We start from the raw sequence: 12,552 nt of genomic DNA on the forward strand, positions 1-12,552 counted from the left end.
TGCGCGATACACATAAAAAAGCAGAGACAGTGATTTGTTTCAGGCGCTATTCTGAGCCTTATTCTAGTCATTTCCTTAGAATAATTTCCAGTATTTGTTAAGGCGTAGAGAGTTGGGGGCTGTGTGAGGGGAGTGTGTCTTTTGCAATTACGCAGTTTTTTTTTTTTGTTTTTTTAAGCTTGTATCTTTCTAGTTCAGTTATCTCTGTAGGGTCTTTGAGGAACGGGTGGCGTTCACAGCCACAGAGCAGGACGCTGACCTAGCTTCAGTGAATGTCAATGTCCTGGGTTCATAAGGAACAGGAGAGGGCAGCTGCAGTGTACTAATCCGCACTCCAGCAACGCGACGTACTTACAGCCCCTTTATTTCCTTCCACACTTTTCTGGGTATGCCTTGTATACGAGGTGCAGGTCTCTAAGAAGTGACAATTTTCATGGTTTTTAGCATGCTTGTCAACACCTGATACTTCCAATCCTTGCCCATTCCTTTCCAACCAGACATTAGGAAGCAGTTCTGAGGGTCTAAGTTAGCCCCTCATTGTTTCAACTTCCAAGTAGAGTCAACAATCCAAGAAGCCTAGGACTAAAAAGATCGTGGGTTCCTTGACTTACATGCAACTGCTTTGGCTTTCTTTGAGGATGCTTGGGTATTTTGGGGAGAGAAAAAAAAGACAGTATAAATTTAGATCCTAAGCAGTGCTGGAACAACTTTTGTGTGTTTTCATTGAATACTTGGGATAGTTTCATGCACAGAAATACCGAAAAATGAGCAGCTAGTTAATGGTTTTCATAGCTACCAGAAGGAGCTAGTTAGTTAACTTTCAACAATTATTTTGGGGAGTGCTGTGATCCTTGCAGAATTGATCTCTGTGACAGTCCTGCTGGGCCATCTCATGATCAGATTTACAGTTTGCTTTTAAGATCTCACGGGTGAGATCTGTTTTTAAGATCTCACTGAACTTTCCTACCTCTCTTCACCACCATTAGTACTATTGTCAGAGCTGTCTTCCTAAAACCTAACCCAATTACCTCACTCCCTTCTTTCAGAAGTTATAGGGGATCTTCATCATTGGAGAAGTCATTTTTTTTCCACTTAAGATTCTATTTATTTACCTTGAGAGAGAGAGCGAGTGAGTGCAAGTAGGGGGAGGGGCAGAGGCACAGGGAGAGAGAGAATCCCAAGCAGACTCCATACTAATGGGAATCATGAAATCATGACCCGAGCTGAAATCAAGAGTCACTTAACGGATGGAGCCACCCAGATACTCCCAGAGAGGCCAACTTTCAATGGTCTGTAATGATCTCAGGGCCATCCCCTGATCTAATTCTTTTCCTTTTTCAGTATCACAGTTTCCACCACATCCCTCCACACATCCACCATGATATCATTCTGTCTTCCCGATCTGGATCTAGAACTTCCTTAACCTTTTTATTTCCCCAAATTCCACCCATTCTTCAAGGCTTTTCAACCCCAGAGTTAATTACTCATTCTTTTAAAAAATTTTTTGTTTTTAAAAATGCTCTTAGTTTGTTTAAACCCTGTAACATACAATTTATCTTCCCCAATCAGAAATAGCATCTAAACTCACTCATGTATCTCTCATGGTCTGAAACACGGAGAGAGACTCACAAGTCAGCTTCTCCATGTGTCCAGGGTATCCACTATATTCACTCTTTCTGTGTTCCCAAAACACTTTTTCTGAGCCATGCTAGAATACTTTTCCAATGCGGGGCTCGATCCCAGGACCTGAGATCAAGACCTGAGCTGAAGGCAGAGGCTTAACCTATTGAGCCACCCAGGTGCCCCATATTTTAATGAAGAGCTTTTTTAAAAAAGCAATTACAGTAAATCTTTGACTAGTTCCGTAAAAAGATTTAGACATCTATTTTCGAGCATTTCTCCTGTTAATATTTACAGTGACCTTCAGCATTCTTTGGATCAACAGTTACAAACCATCAGAGCCTGCTCTCATCCAGGAGTCACAAAAGGGTGGGAAATATCCCGCAAAATGCACGATGCGGCCAAGGTTCTAGTTCGGAATTATCACCACGGGTGCTGGATATTCTAGCGGATCCTGTTCTGCATTCAAAGGAGAAGCTGCCTATGACACAGCTTCTAAATGTCGGTTCCGGACACCTGCCACATAGAACTCTGTCCCAGAGGATCAAACAAAATACAGCATCCTGTACTGCTCTAGCAGCACTACCTCGAGGACGTTACTTAATCTCTCCAAGTGTCAATTTCTCCACCGAGGGAAACTGCGTATTCCAATTCTGTGGTGGGAATCCCAAGAGGTAGTTCATCAAAATTCTAACTTTGTGCTTGGCTATAGCACTGATCACTAAATACTAGGTCCTGTTGATTTTATTACGAGTTTTGCTATTGTTGAGATAGTACATGTGGCCACTGCTATTAATTTCTGGCCCATCGCTTCAGCCGATTTCATTGTATCAATGAAGTTATCATCATCATCTTTTCATTGGTTTTTCTATCTCTTGACCCCCCCCAGCCCCGTACCTCCTTCTTTCCCTCTCCCTCTCTCTCTCTCTCTCAATGGCATCGTGCAGTTGTTGCAAGGTCAATCTTTTGAAAAGGAACAGTGACTTCACATTATCTATTAATAAATTCCAAGTCAAGCCCAGCACAATATGTTCCCAACCTAATTTTCAGGACGTTATACTCTATTACCCTTCTTATAGTCTGTTCTTTAGTCAAACTGGATTTTTTGCATCTCCTTTTTAGGTGCATTTTACATTTTAGCCTTCATTGGACTTTTATGAACACATTTTAGCTGGGGGCCAGCCATGTGTCAGACATTGTTTTGGGTCTTAGGGTGCCAAGATAATAAAAACAGGTCTCTGTCTTCCAAGAGCGCATGACTGGTGTAGCACGGTAGATAGGATTTTGAGTTACATTTTTTGTGATAGGTTCCTCCATTGGGTTTACTCCTAATTACTCTTAAAATCACACCCATTTCTTAGAGACTCATCGCAAACAACATAAATTCTTCATTCTCTCATTTAAACTCATGTGTTTCTTTGTCTGAGGTACTTCATCTTGTCTTGCTTTGTTATTTGTGTTTATGGGGTTTTTTTTGAGGTAAGGGACCATACTTTATTTACTTTTGTATTCTTCACTGTGACTTATAAATAGTAGCCTTTCAGGAAATCCTTGCTGAATTTTCAAGGCAACAGATTAGTAGAATTTGACTTTAAATAGAAAAATATCCAAAATTTTCATCCTCATTTTTAATTTTTATTTTTTTAATATATTTTTTAAGATTTTATTTATTTATTTGCCAGGGGTGAGGGATGAACAAGCCAGCACAAAGAGGGGGCGTGGCAGGCAGAGGGAGAAGCAGATTCCCTGCTGAGCAGGGAACCTGATGTGGACTTCTGGGATCATGACCTGAGCCAAAGACAGATGCTTAACTGACTGAGCCACCCAGGCACCCCTTCATCCTAATTTAAAAAAATATATATATTTATTTGACACAGAGAGAGAACACAAGCAGGGGGAGCAGCAGAGGGAGAGAGAGAGGGTCCCAACTGAGCAGGGAGTCCAATGGGAGGCTCGATCTTGGGACCCTGGGATCATGACCCAAGCTGACCACAGATGCTTAACCAACTGAGCCACCCAGGCACCTCACATGTTCATTTTTTTTTTAAAGACCTATCCCCAGAAATACTAAATCTAACAAAGGTCACTTGATAGGAACTACTTAAGCTGAACCATTGATAGTTTTGGAAACCACATTTAAGGAGATATATATATCTCCACACACTAACACACTAGACTTAGCTTGAGTGAATAAGGGGATTAGGCGCTTATCTTCTTGATGTTCTTTTCTTGTACTGTTTGTCCTACAAGTATATATGATTGATATATTAGAAAATTATGGAAACAGATGCAAGCAAAATAGAAAAACATAAATATACAGATAAAGATAAATATAGTATAGGAACCTGGACATTGACCAGGGATTTCAGAAATAGAAGTATTAGAAATGGGTCTGAGAGGAAGGTCTGTTTTTAGCACATTGGGACACCCATCTTTAAATAAGAGAAACATTTCTGGAAAGAACACAGGGTCCTGTGAGTGAAGTATTGGGTTGCCTTGTTTTATATTTACTTGAGGCTACTACCGAGAATCAACAAAAGTGTGAAGGGAAAGCAAAACCAAATGAGTTTGGTTTTAGAGACATTGCATGTGCTTCTAACAGATTTAGATCTCCGGCCAGATGCGTTCACAAAGGCAGCAGCATCTGGAAATACACACACACGGTCCTCTCTTCACACTCCTTGGCCCCGTCTCCATGGTTACTAAATGAGTCACTCCCTTCAATCAACACTGATGTGATAGAAATAGCTTCATCAAACTAAATTCTCTTCTCCTCTGGAAATCGGACAGATTGTTAAGGAATGTCTACAGTTTGCATTAATGATCTATTACTTCTTGTGGTCACATGGCAGCTAACTTAAATAGATTTTAAGTTAGAAAGGCTGAATCTCTAATTCAGAGAGATGGCTTCTTTATATTTTACTCTCCTTCATTTTCTTATGTGGTACAGTGTAAGTTCTGCTGGTATTAAACAAGTAAAACTCTTGTTCAGAGTAAAGCTGCTGAAGATTTTTAAGTCTATGTGTGAAAAACAAAGGGAGTCTAGATTTTTCATTGACTTTCTGCCCATTTCTCACAGCACCTGGGCAAATATTCACTCTTTTTTTTTCTTTTTTTTCTTTTCTTTTTTTTTTTTTTTAGATGTAGTCATTCATTTAAAAGAGAGAGAGAGAGAACACAGAGAGGGGAAGAGGGAGAGAGAGAATCTCTATCAGAATCAACATAGTGTATTAGTGACTTACTCTCAAAGTAATAGAACTCACATAGAAGAAGTTAGGAAGATTTTAATAAATTCAATAATCGGTTCTTTATCATACTCAGTGTAGGACAGTTTTGATGAGCCAATCTTATTTATTTCAGTACTTTGGATTTTCTTTTGAAATTAGCAGAAATAATAATTTTGTTACCAGATTACCAAATTAAATTTTTTTTTTTCCAAATCAGATCATACCTTCATGAAAAAAAGAAATGCCTGAGGGGTTCTCTTCAATAAGCTTCTTTTAAAATGAGTTTATTAGGGGTCCCTGGGTGGCTCAGTCTTTAAGTGTCTGCCTTCGGCTCAGGTCATGATTCCAGAGTCCCGAGATCAAGCCCTGCATCAGGCTCTCTGCTTTCCACTCCCCCTATTTGTGTTCCTTTTCTTGCTGTGTCTCTAATAAATAAAAAAAATAAAATCTTTAAAAAAAATAAAATGTGTTTATTAAGACACACAAGGCTTATTTGTCAAGGTTCTTAAATCATTACACATTAATAAAAATCTGATTTCCAAATGATACCCTGTGATTAGGCTTATTTTATTTTGATAAAGCCAGGCTTTCTACACATTTTAAGATAAAGCAAGAATAACAGCTTGTTTGGGAGAAATAATTAAACCCAAATAAAACCACCTCAGTCACTGTTTTAAATTACTAGTTAATGTTTGTCCCTGAATCTGCTCCAGGCAGGTTTTATGCTTTCTTTGATGAGTAACTCTTGTGGGAATATGATGGGCCTTAATTTTAAGGTTATATGCATCCTGGTGATATAACACTTGACCAGGAGTCTAATATTTAAAAAAAAAAAATGCTTAAAGTGTATATGGTCAATTTCTTCTAAATAATTTGAATTTTAATAACCTATGGGGAATAACTTTTGTGAAGATTATTAGAATGTTAAAAAAAAAAAGAAGAAGATTTTTATTTCAAAAGCAGAGTGCTTCTTTTTCTTATTTTCTGGGTCTGTGGACTTATCCAACCAGCCCAAGAATAGGACTCCGTTAAGATTCTCTCTGCCTTGGGGCATCTGGGTGGCTCAGTGGGTTAAGCCTCTGCCTTTGGCTCAGGTCATGATCCCAGGGTCCTGGGATGGAGCCTCCCCTCCACCCCCCAATTGGGCTCTCTGCTCAGCAGGGACCCTGCTTCCCCTCTCTCTCTCTGTCTACCTCTCTGACTACTTGTGGTCTCTCTATCTGTGTCAAATAAATAAATAAAAATCTTAAAAAAAAAAAAAAAGATTCTCTCTGCCTTGTGGAGATCAGAGATCTAACAGAATGCCAGCGACTCAAGAAGTCTCCTTGGTTGGTGTGGTGAAAAGAGTGTGGTCATGAATCCATGCTTTCAGGCTCTGGTTCTACCATCCCCCACCTACCATTTGTCAAGCAAATGTTTTCACCCGGCCCGTGAGCTTGATAAGGACCTTTGAATTGCCACACAAACAAACAAAAAACAAAAACAAAAACAAAACCCAACAAACAAACAAACTGGATTTGTGTCTGGGAATCATTGAAAATATTTTGCTACGGTTCCGTCTTTGCCCTTCTAACTTTGATAATCGTGATGGATCTTGTGTTCTAAGCAAAAACTGGTGAAAACTTCCTTCACTGTCCCCACCATCCAAGCATTCCTGTCTCCTCTGTCAAGGCTGCTAAGACTATTTTTGGTGAACTAGCAAAACCACAGGGCCTTGTTTCTAAATCTGGTGAATCAGACACCTCTTACATTCCCTTAGCCATCACAAAATGATGCAAAATGGCACTAATAATTTTATTTCCTAATTCTAAAGCTAATTATGGTGATTTTCAAATCAGGAAGAAAAATAAATGAAGATGCAATGTTGTTTGCCGGTCTCTTGGGAGATCTCGCAGGTTTGTTATTAAATCACACTAGTAGTGTTGGGTTTCAGGGCTTCGAAGACAGGCAGACAATGGAAATCACAGCTGTGAGTCCCACTTGCTCCTTGAGGAGGCAGAGATGATGGCCCATTCCTTTCCTAACAGTATCTCCAACTCCTAAACTCTGTGGTCACACTTTAGGAGTCAAATCCATGAGGGAATACTGAAAGAATGAATGAAGTCAGTCCTCCAAACTTTCCTTCCTCAATGGTAGAACAGAATGGTATGTAGTTACCACTGGTTGCGTGAGAATTAAATAACATGTAAAGTGTTTCATGCAGGGAATAGCAAAAGAGAAGAATTCTATTAATGTTGGTTATTTTATCCTCATACAGAAAGGCTAAATCTCTAATTCAGAGAGACGGCTTCTTTATATTTTACTCTCCTTCATTTTCTTATGTGGTACAGTGTAAGTTCTACTGGCATTAAACAAGTAAAACTCTTGTTTAGAGTAAAGCTGCTGAGGACTCTAAGTTTGCATGCTTGAAAAACAAAGGGAGTCGATTTTTCATTGACTTTCTACCCATTTCTCACAGCAGCTGGGCAAATCTTCACTCCTTTTTTTTTTTTTTTTTAAAGATGTAGCCATTCATTTGAGAGAGAGAGTCAGAAAGAAAGAACACAGAGAGGGGCAGAGGGAGAGGGAGAAAGAGAATCTCTAGCAGACTCCCTTCTGAACAGGGAGCCTGGAACCAGACATGGGGCTCGATCTCAGGACTCTGAGATCATGACCTGGGCCAAAATCAAGAGCCAGATGCTTAACTGACTGAGGCATCCCAACATATCTTCAGTCTTTTTGAGGACTCCTCTCTAAGGGTCTACAGCCAGGCTTTTCTTCTGTATTTCCCTTTTCTGAAAAAGTAAAGAGCAGAACTGGATGGGGAGCGCCTACCCCGTCCGTCTCATCTTTATGTTCAACTGATTTGGAGATAACACCCCTCCTGTCCAGCCACTTGACGTAGCAGTTCTGAAGGCTCTGAATCATGACTACTCAGGGTCAGTTACTTCTAGAAAATCACCCAATTTAACATTTGCCCACATCCCTAGTTTCCAGCCCGTGAACTACAAGGAGTAATGCAGATCTTCAGTTTTCTGGGAAGGCACATTATCCCTTTTTCTCTTTCTCTTCTCAGTCTAATGACTCACATTCAGATGGTTCTGTCCAATTTTAGAATTATCATGATCTACTTTTCAGGAAAAAAAATAACATTTTATATACAGTGTAACTTACATAATTTTTTTTCAAGAGATAAGAAAAATACAATACTCGATGCAGAAGAATTTCTGACTCCTTTAATATTAAGAGGTAAAAATGTTTAGTATTTTATCATTGGGGGTGTGTTGTAATTTATTTATTTACTGTATAATTCCCTTTGCAGCTAATGAGTTAAAAAGAATACTTAATGATTGGGAAAATATTCTGAAAACAATGACATAAAAGTACAAGCTGCAAATCAACACAGTATAATTCCAATTCTGTTTTTTAGAAAGGTCACTATAAACTTTTTTTTTCTTTTGAAAAACAGGAAAGAAATATCCCCAAATGTTTACCCTCTCGAGGAGGAGATAAATTTGTGTAAAACCACCCTTTTCTCTTTTGAGACACTTGCCCTCTCCCATTCACAGGGACCTGTCTGAGAGGCTTGACTAAGTCATGTTTCAGCAATTGACTAAGTCATGTTTCAGCAATTGACTAAGTCATGTTTCAGCAATTTCGCGTCTTCAAAAATAAAGGCAACAACATAGGCATTCAATGAGTTACAATAGAACACTGATGACACAGCATTTCTGGTAAGATGTTCTTGAGGAGGTTTGGTTTGGGTTCCTACGAGAAAGGACAGTCAGAGATCCCTCATGGGACCCCAGCAGGCCTTTGGGCAGAGGCCCAGGCGCCAGAAGGCAGTTTGCACTGGCCTGTCTCAGAGAATGGGGGTAGCTCAACTAGGGGCCCTGCCTCAGAACTCACAAACCAGAGGAGATCCCGCCCAAAGGGGGAGCCAGGCCCTTGGCCTCCCTACTGGAACAGGTAAACAAGCGTCAGGAACCGTGAAACCTGGGAGGGGGCTTTACGCTGACCTCGCACCCAAGTCCGCTGTGACTGATAAAATGGTATATTAATAGGATTTTTAAAAACTGATGTTATCTGCTTTTGAGTATCTTTCTTATGGACACCACTAAATAGACTTTTTCCCCTAATCCAGAAGATTCATGCCACTCACTATTTTGCATCCATTTCTCAAGGTCAAGTATCCATGCTCTTTTAATGGCTTAAAAAAAACCCCCAACAACAGGTGCAGTAATGAATTTAAATCCTTTCCTTTAGGGTGTCTAGGTGGCTCAGTCATCCCAGGGTCCTGGGATCGAGTCCCGCATCAGGCTCCCTGCCCAGTGGGAAGCCTGCATTCCTTCTCCTACTCCCCCCTGCTTGTGTTCCTGCTCTCACTGTTTCTCTGTCAAATAAATAAAATCTTTTTAAAAAATAAATAAATCCTTCTCTTCATCTGTTATCACTTCAGTGCACAGTCTCATCAGGATATAGAAGTCCCCGGGCCGCCCCCCTAATATGGAAGGAGCTGGAACTTAGACTAGAACTCGTCTCCAAAGGGCCAACAGCTCAGATGCCGTATGCATATGAGGAATTCCAATCGGCTTTGCATGTGGCAAAATGCAAAATAACCACCTCACAAATCACTCTCTCGTATCTACTTCCCAAAATATTTATAAAATGGCTTTGCTCTGTCATACCTAACTAAGCCTGTTGGTATTTCTTTTTTCAGTAGATTCTCTTTTGTCCTTACACAGCCTGATGCAGTGACCACACACTGACTTTTAGAAAGTGGACTCTCCCTCTCACTCTGCCTCTTGTCTCTGTTTCCAGATATTCAGTCAAATTGGCATGCAAATGGAGGATTAAAAGTATCACACAGATTATTATTATTATCCATCAAGAATAATACATTCTTTCTTTTTTTAAGATTTTATCTATTTACTTGACAGAGATCACAAGTAGGCAGAGAGGAGGAAGCAGGCTCCCCCCTGAGCAGAGAGCCGGATGATCCCAGGACCCTGAGATCATGACCTGAGCTGAAAACAGAGGCTTAAGCCCCTGAGCCACCCAGGCACCCTGAGAATAATACATTCTACCGTCTGGTATCTGTGCCCTGATATCTAATCCCCTTCGTGGAAAAGTATGCACACTGAAAACCTGATTTAGAATTGAGGAAGTCATAACTTCCCTTTTAAAAGTAACGCCTCAGGGGGATTTGGAAAGCGCGATGGAGACTGGTGAATCTTACAAACTTTTTCTGTGGGAAAAACATAACTCCAGGGCTTTCTGTAGCATTCTGGTATCACAAGAATCAAGGGACGCATCAAGCGTTAGAAAAACTCATCCCCTTGAAAGACAATCTCAACATTTGTGGGTGGATAAGAAGGGCCTCAAAATGTGACAGAAAGGAGGTCAGAGAAGAGTCATCTATTGTAAGGATGATCGTAGTAACTAGGAAGAAGTAAGTTGTGGGTTTAAAGTTCAGGTAGTTATTTTCCAGGGACTCTTTGTGCTTTAGCAGTTCAGGATTTCTCAGGGAGACCAAAGTGCCTGGTGATAGTGATGGGCAATTAGTCGTCTGTACTCTGGTCTTACTCAGAAATAGCCTGGGCCACAGTCCTGCCAGTGAGGAGACTGTGGTCTCCTTGACCCCCGCAGAGGGGTCAGTTTCATGGATGTGGGAGCGGTGAGTGCCGTGACAAGGGACTGATGGGTGTGCTTTGAGCACGGGATGCATTTTCTGGAGCTTCTTCCCTGCTTGAGGATGACCCAGTGTCCAGGAGTGGTTACTGTGGCATGAATTGTGCCCCAGAAAGATACTGTGAAGTCCTAATCCCCGATACCTGGGAAAATGACTTCATCTAGAAAATAGGGTTTTTGCAGATGTCATCGAGTTAAGATGAGGTCCTACTGGTTTCCAGTAGGCCCTGAATCCGGGCGCCGTTGTCTTTATAAAACATAAGAAAAAGGAAGAATACCACTTGACAATGGTAGCAGGGACTGGAATGATCCGGCACAAGTCAAGGAATGTAAGGATTTCTGGCCTCCACCCCAAGCTAGGGAAAGGCAAGGAAAGCATTCTTCCCTTGGAGTCCTTAGCCAGGGCAAAAGTCCCAGCTCATATCTTAATTTCAGACCTCTAGCCTCCGGAACTGTGGGGCAATGTTTCTCTTTTGTTGTAACCCACCTAATTTGTTGCACTTTGTTATGGCAGCCCTAGAAAATAGATACAGTAACTAAAATATATTCTCTCGGTTTCTCCACTTTTGCCATCCAAAGATGGAAACAATTTATCCTGAAGGAGTAAAGAGAACTGAGTATTTTTGAGGGGCTAGATTTGGGTAGATTTCTCCATGATGAGTTAGAGGAGTAACATACGGTAAAGTAGAAGCTGGGTAATACGAGGCCAGGGTGACTTCAGAAAAAGAGCCGGAGAAACTTGGGGAGTCAGTGGTGGAAGCCATCTAGCTAGCCTAGAGCAGCAGAGAGCAACAACCAGAAGCGGGGCTTTGCTGTCCTGTTCACCACAGGAGCGGAGTGGGGTGGAGAGCCTGGGGAAATCCCACACAGGAGGCATGGAGTGGCCTGGGGTGGGTGTCCCTGGGAAGGGTTAACAAGCAAGCAGCATCTCCTCTAACAAGCAGGGGCTTTCTGGGATGCCTGCAATGGAGAAGCTGCCCAAGGAAAGAGTTTTAGGATAAAGATGAGGCTTGGTTTCCCCACATTTTTCCTAAGACCCCAAAACATTCCATTGCAAAATAAGGCAGAGTAAAGGATTGCAAAATAATCACTCTGCAGTGCAGTCTTGATAACCCTCTCACCTTCCTTACCCGCTTCCTCTGATTTCCCCACTGGCTTCTTCTAAGTCAATCAGTTTAAATCAAGGGTATTCACCTAGAGTCTCAGGACAGAAATTCTACTGGGAACACGACAGGCATGAATGTGCAGAGCGATCTGGGTATACTCGTGTTCTTTGGTGCCCATCATTTTATTTCATTGACTTTGCTAAGAAATCGTTTTGTTGAAGAGCATGCATAGACTTCCAACTGGCCTCGCCAGCCCCAAGCCCAGGCAGCCACCATCCCCCATGAGCACAGCGTACCTTCTGAAGAAATGCACCCAGATCAGAATGGTATATGAGTCTGTCCTATTCTGGCTCTAGAAGAGAAACGTTACAATGAATTGGTGGGTGGGATCGGCCCCACGATCGCGAAGCAACCAAAATACCAGTGATATCAAACTGAGGGAAACTTAACTCTACCATTATATACTTTTTTCTTCACAAAGTTTGATACCTACTTCTCAGGGGAAAAAAAAAAAAAAGTGAAAAGGAAATTGTGCAAATACTTGCTATTATTTTTAGTTTGTTATATATCACAATTAGTCACCAAAAGTACATGGAAACGGGTAAAACAGGGCTGTGTTACCCAGGATTGGTCTTGTAGGTGGGGGATGGGGGAGAGGTGGGCAGTGTGACTTTGGCAGCCCTGATTTGTTTTGCTGATTAACTTCTACTTTCCTTGTTTCTTTATTTAAAACAAACTTTCCCTAGCAAAGCTTCATTCCCACTGACCAGCATGTTAGTAGGATAGAAGCGAGCTATACAGCAAAGACCATAGTGTTAACATATGTTACACCTGCTACCCCCATCTCTTCTTTGCTTCTCCAATCCTTTCTAGATCTGTGTGGAGCCAGTTAGGAGAGCAGGGAGACACAGGGTAAGAGGGAGGCAAAC

General features: G+C 41.3%; 1 protein-coding gene across 17 annotated transcripts in view; it reads right to left on the bottom strand.

The window, feature by feature from the left end:
- Nucleotides 1–11,975, bottom strand: part of SORBS2 (sorbin and SH3 domain containing 2) — a 138,127-nt gene extending 126,152 nt beyond the window's left edge. For 14 of the 17 annotated variants that reach the window (XM_045069416.1, XM_013059006.2, XM_013059005.2 and 11 more), the window contains exon 1: nucleotides 11,920–11,975. The gene's annotated coding sequence lies outside the window, so the exon portion shown is untranslated. The remainder of the gene's footprint in view (nucleotides 1–11,919) is intronic. The other 3 variants (XM_013059011.2, XM_013059012.2, XM_013059013.2) reach the window with 3 other exon arrangements.
- Between the last annotated feature and the right edge of the window lie 577 nt (nucleotides 11,976–12,552).

Source organism: Mustela putorius, unplaced genomic scaffold, assembly GCF_011764305.1.
Source record: "Mustela putorius furo isolate JIRA1106 unplaced genomic scaffold, ASM1176430v1.1 tig00003932_pilon_pilon_pilon:0A:0A, whole genome shotgun sequence".
Lineage (NCBI taxonomy): Eukaryota > Metazoa > Chordata > Mammalia > Carnivora > Mustelidae > Mustela > Mustela putorius.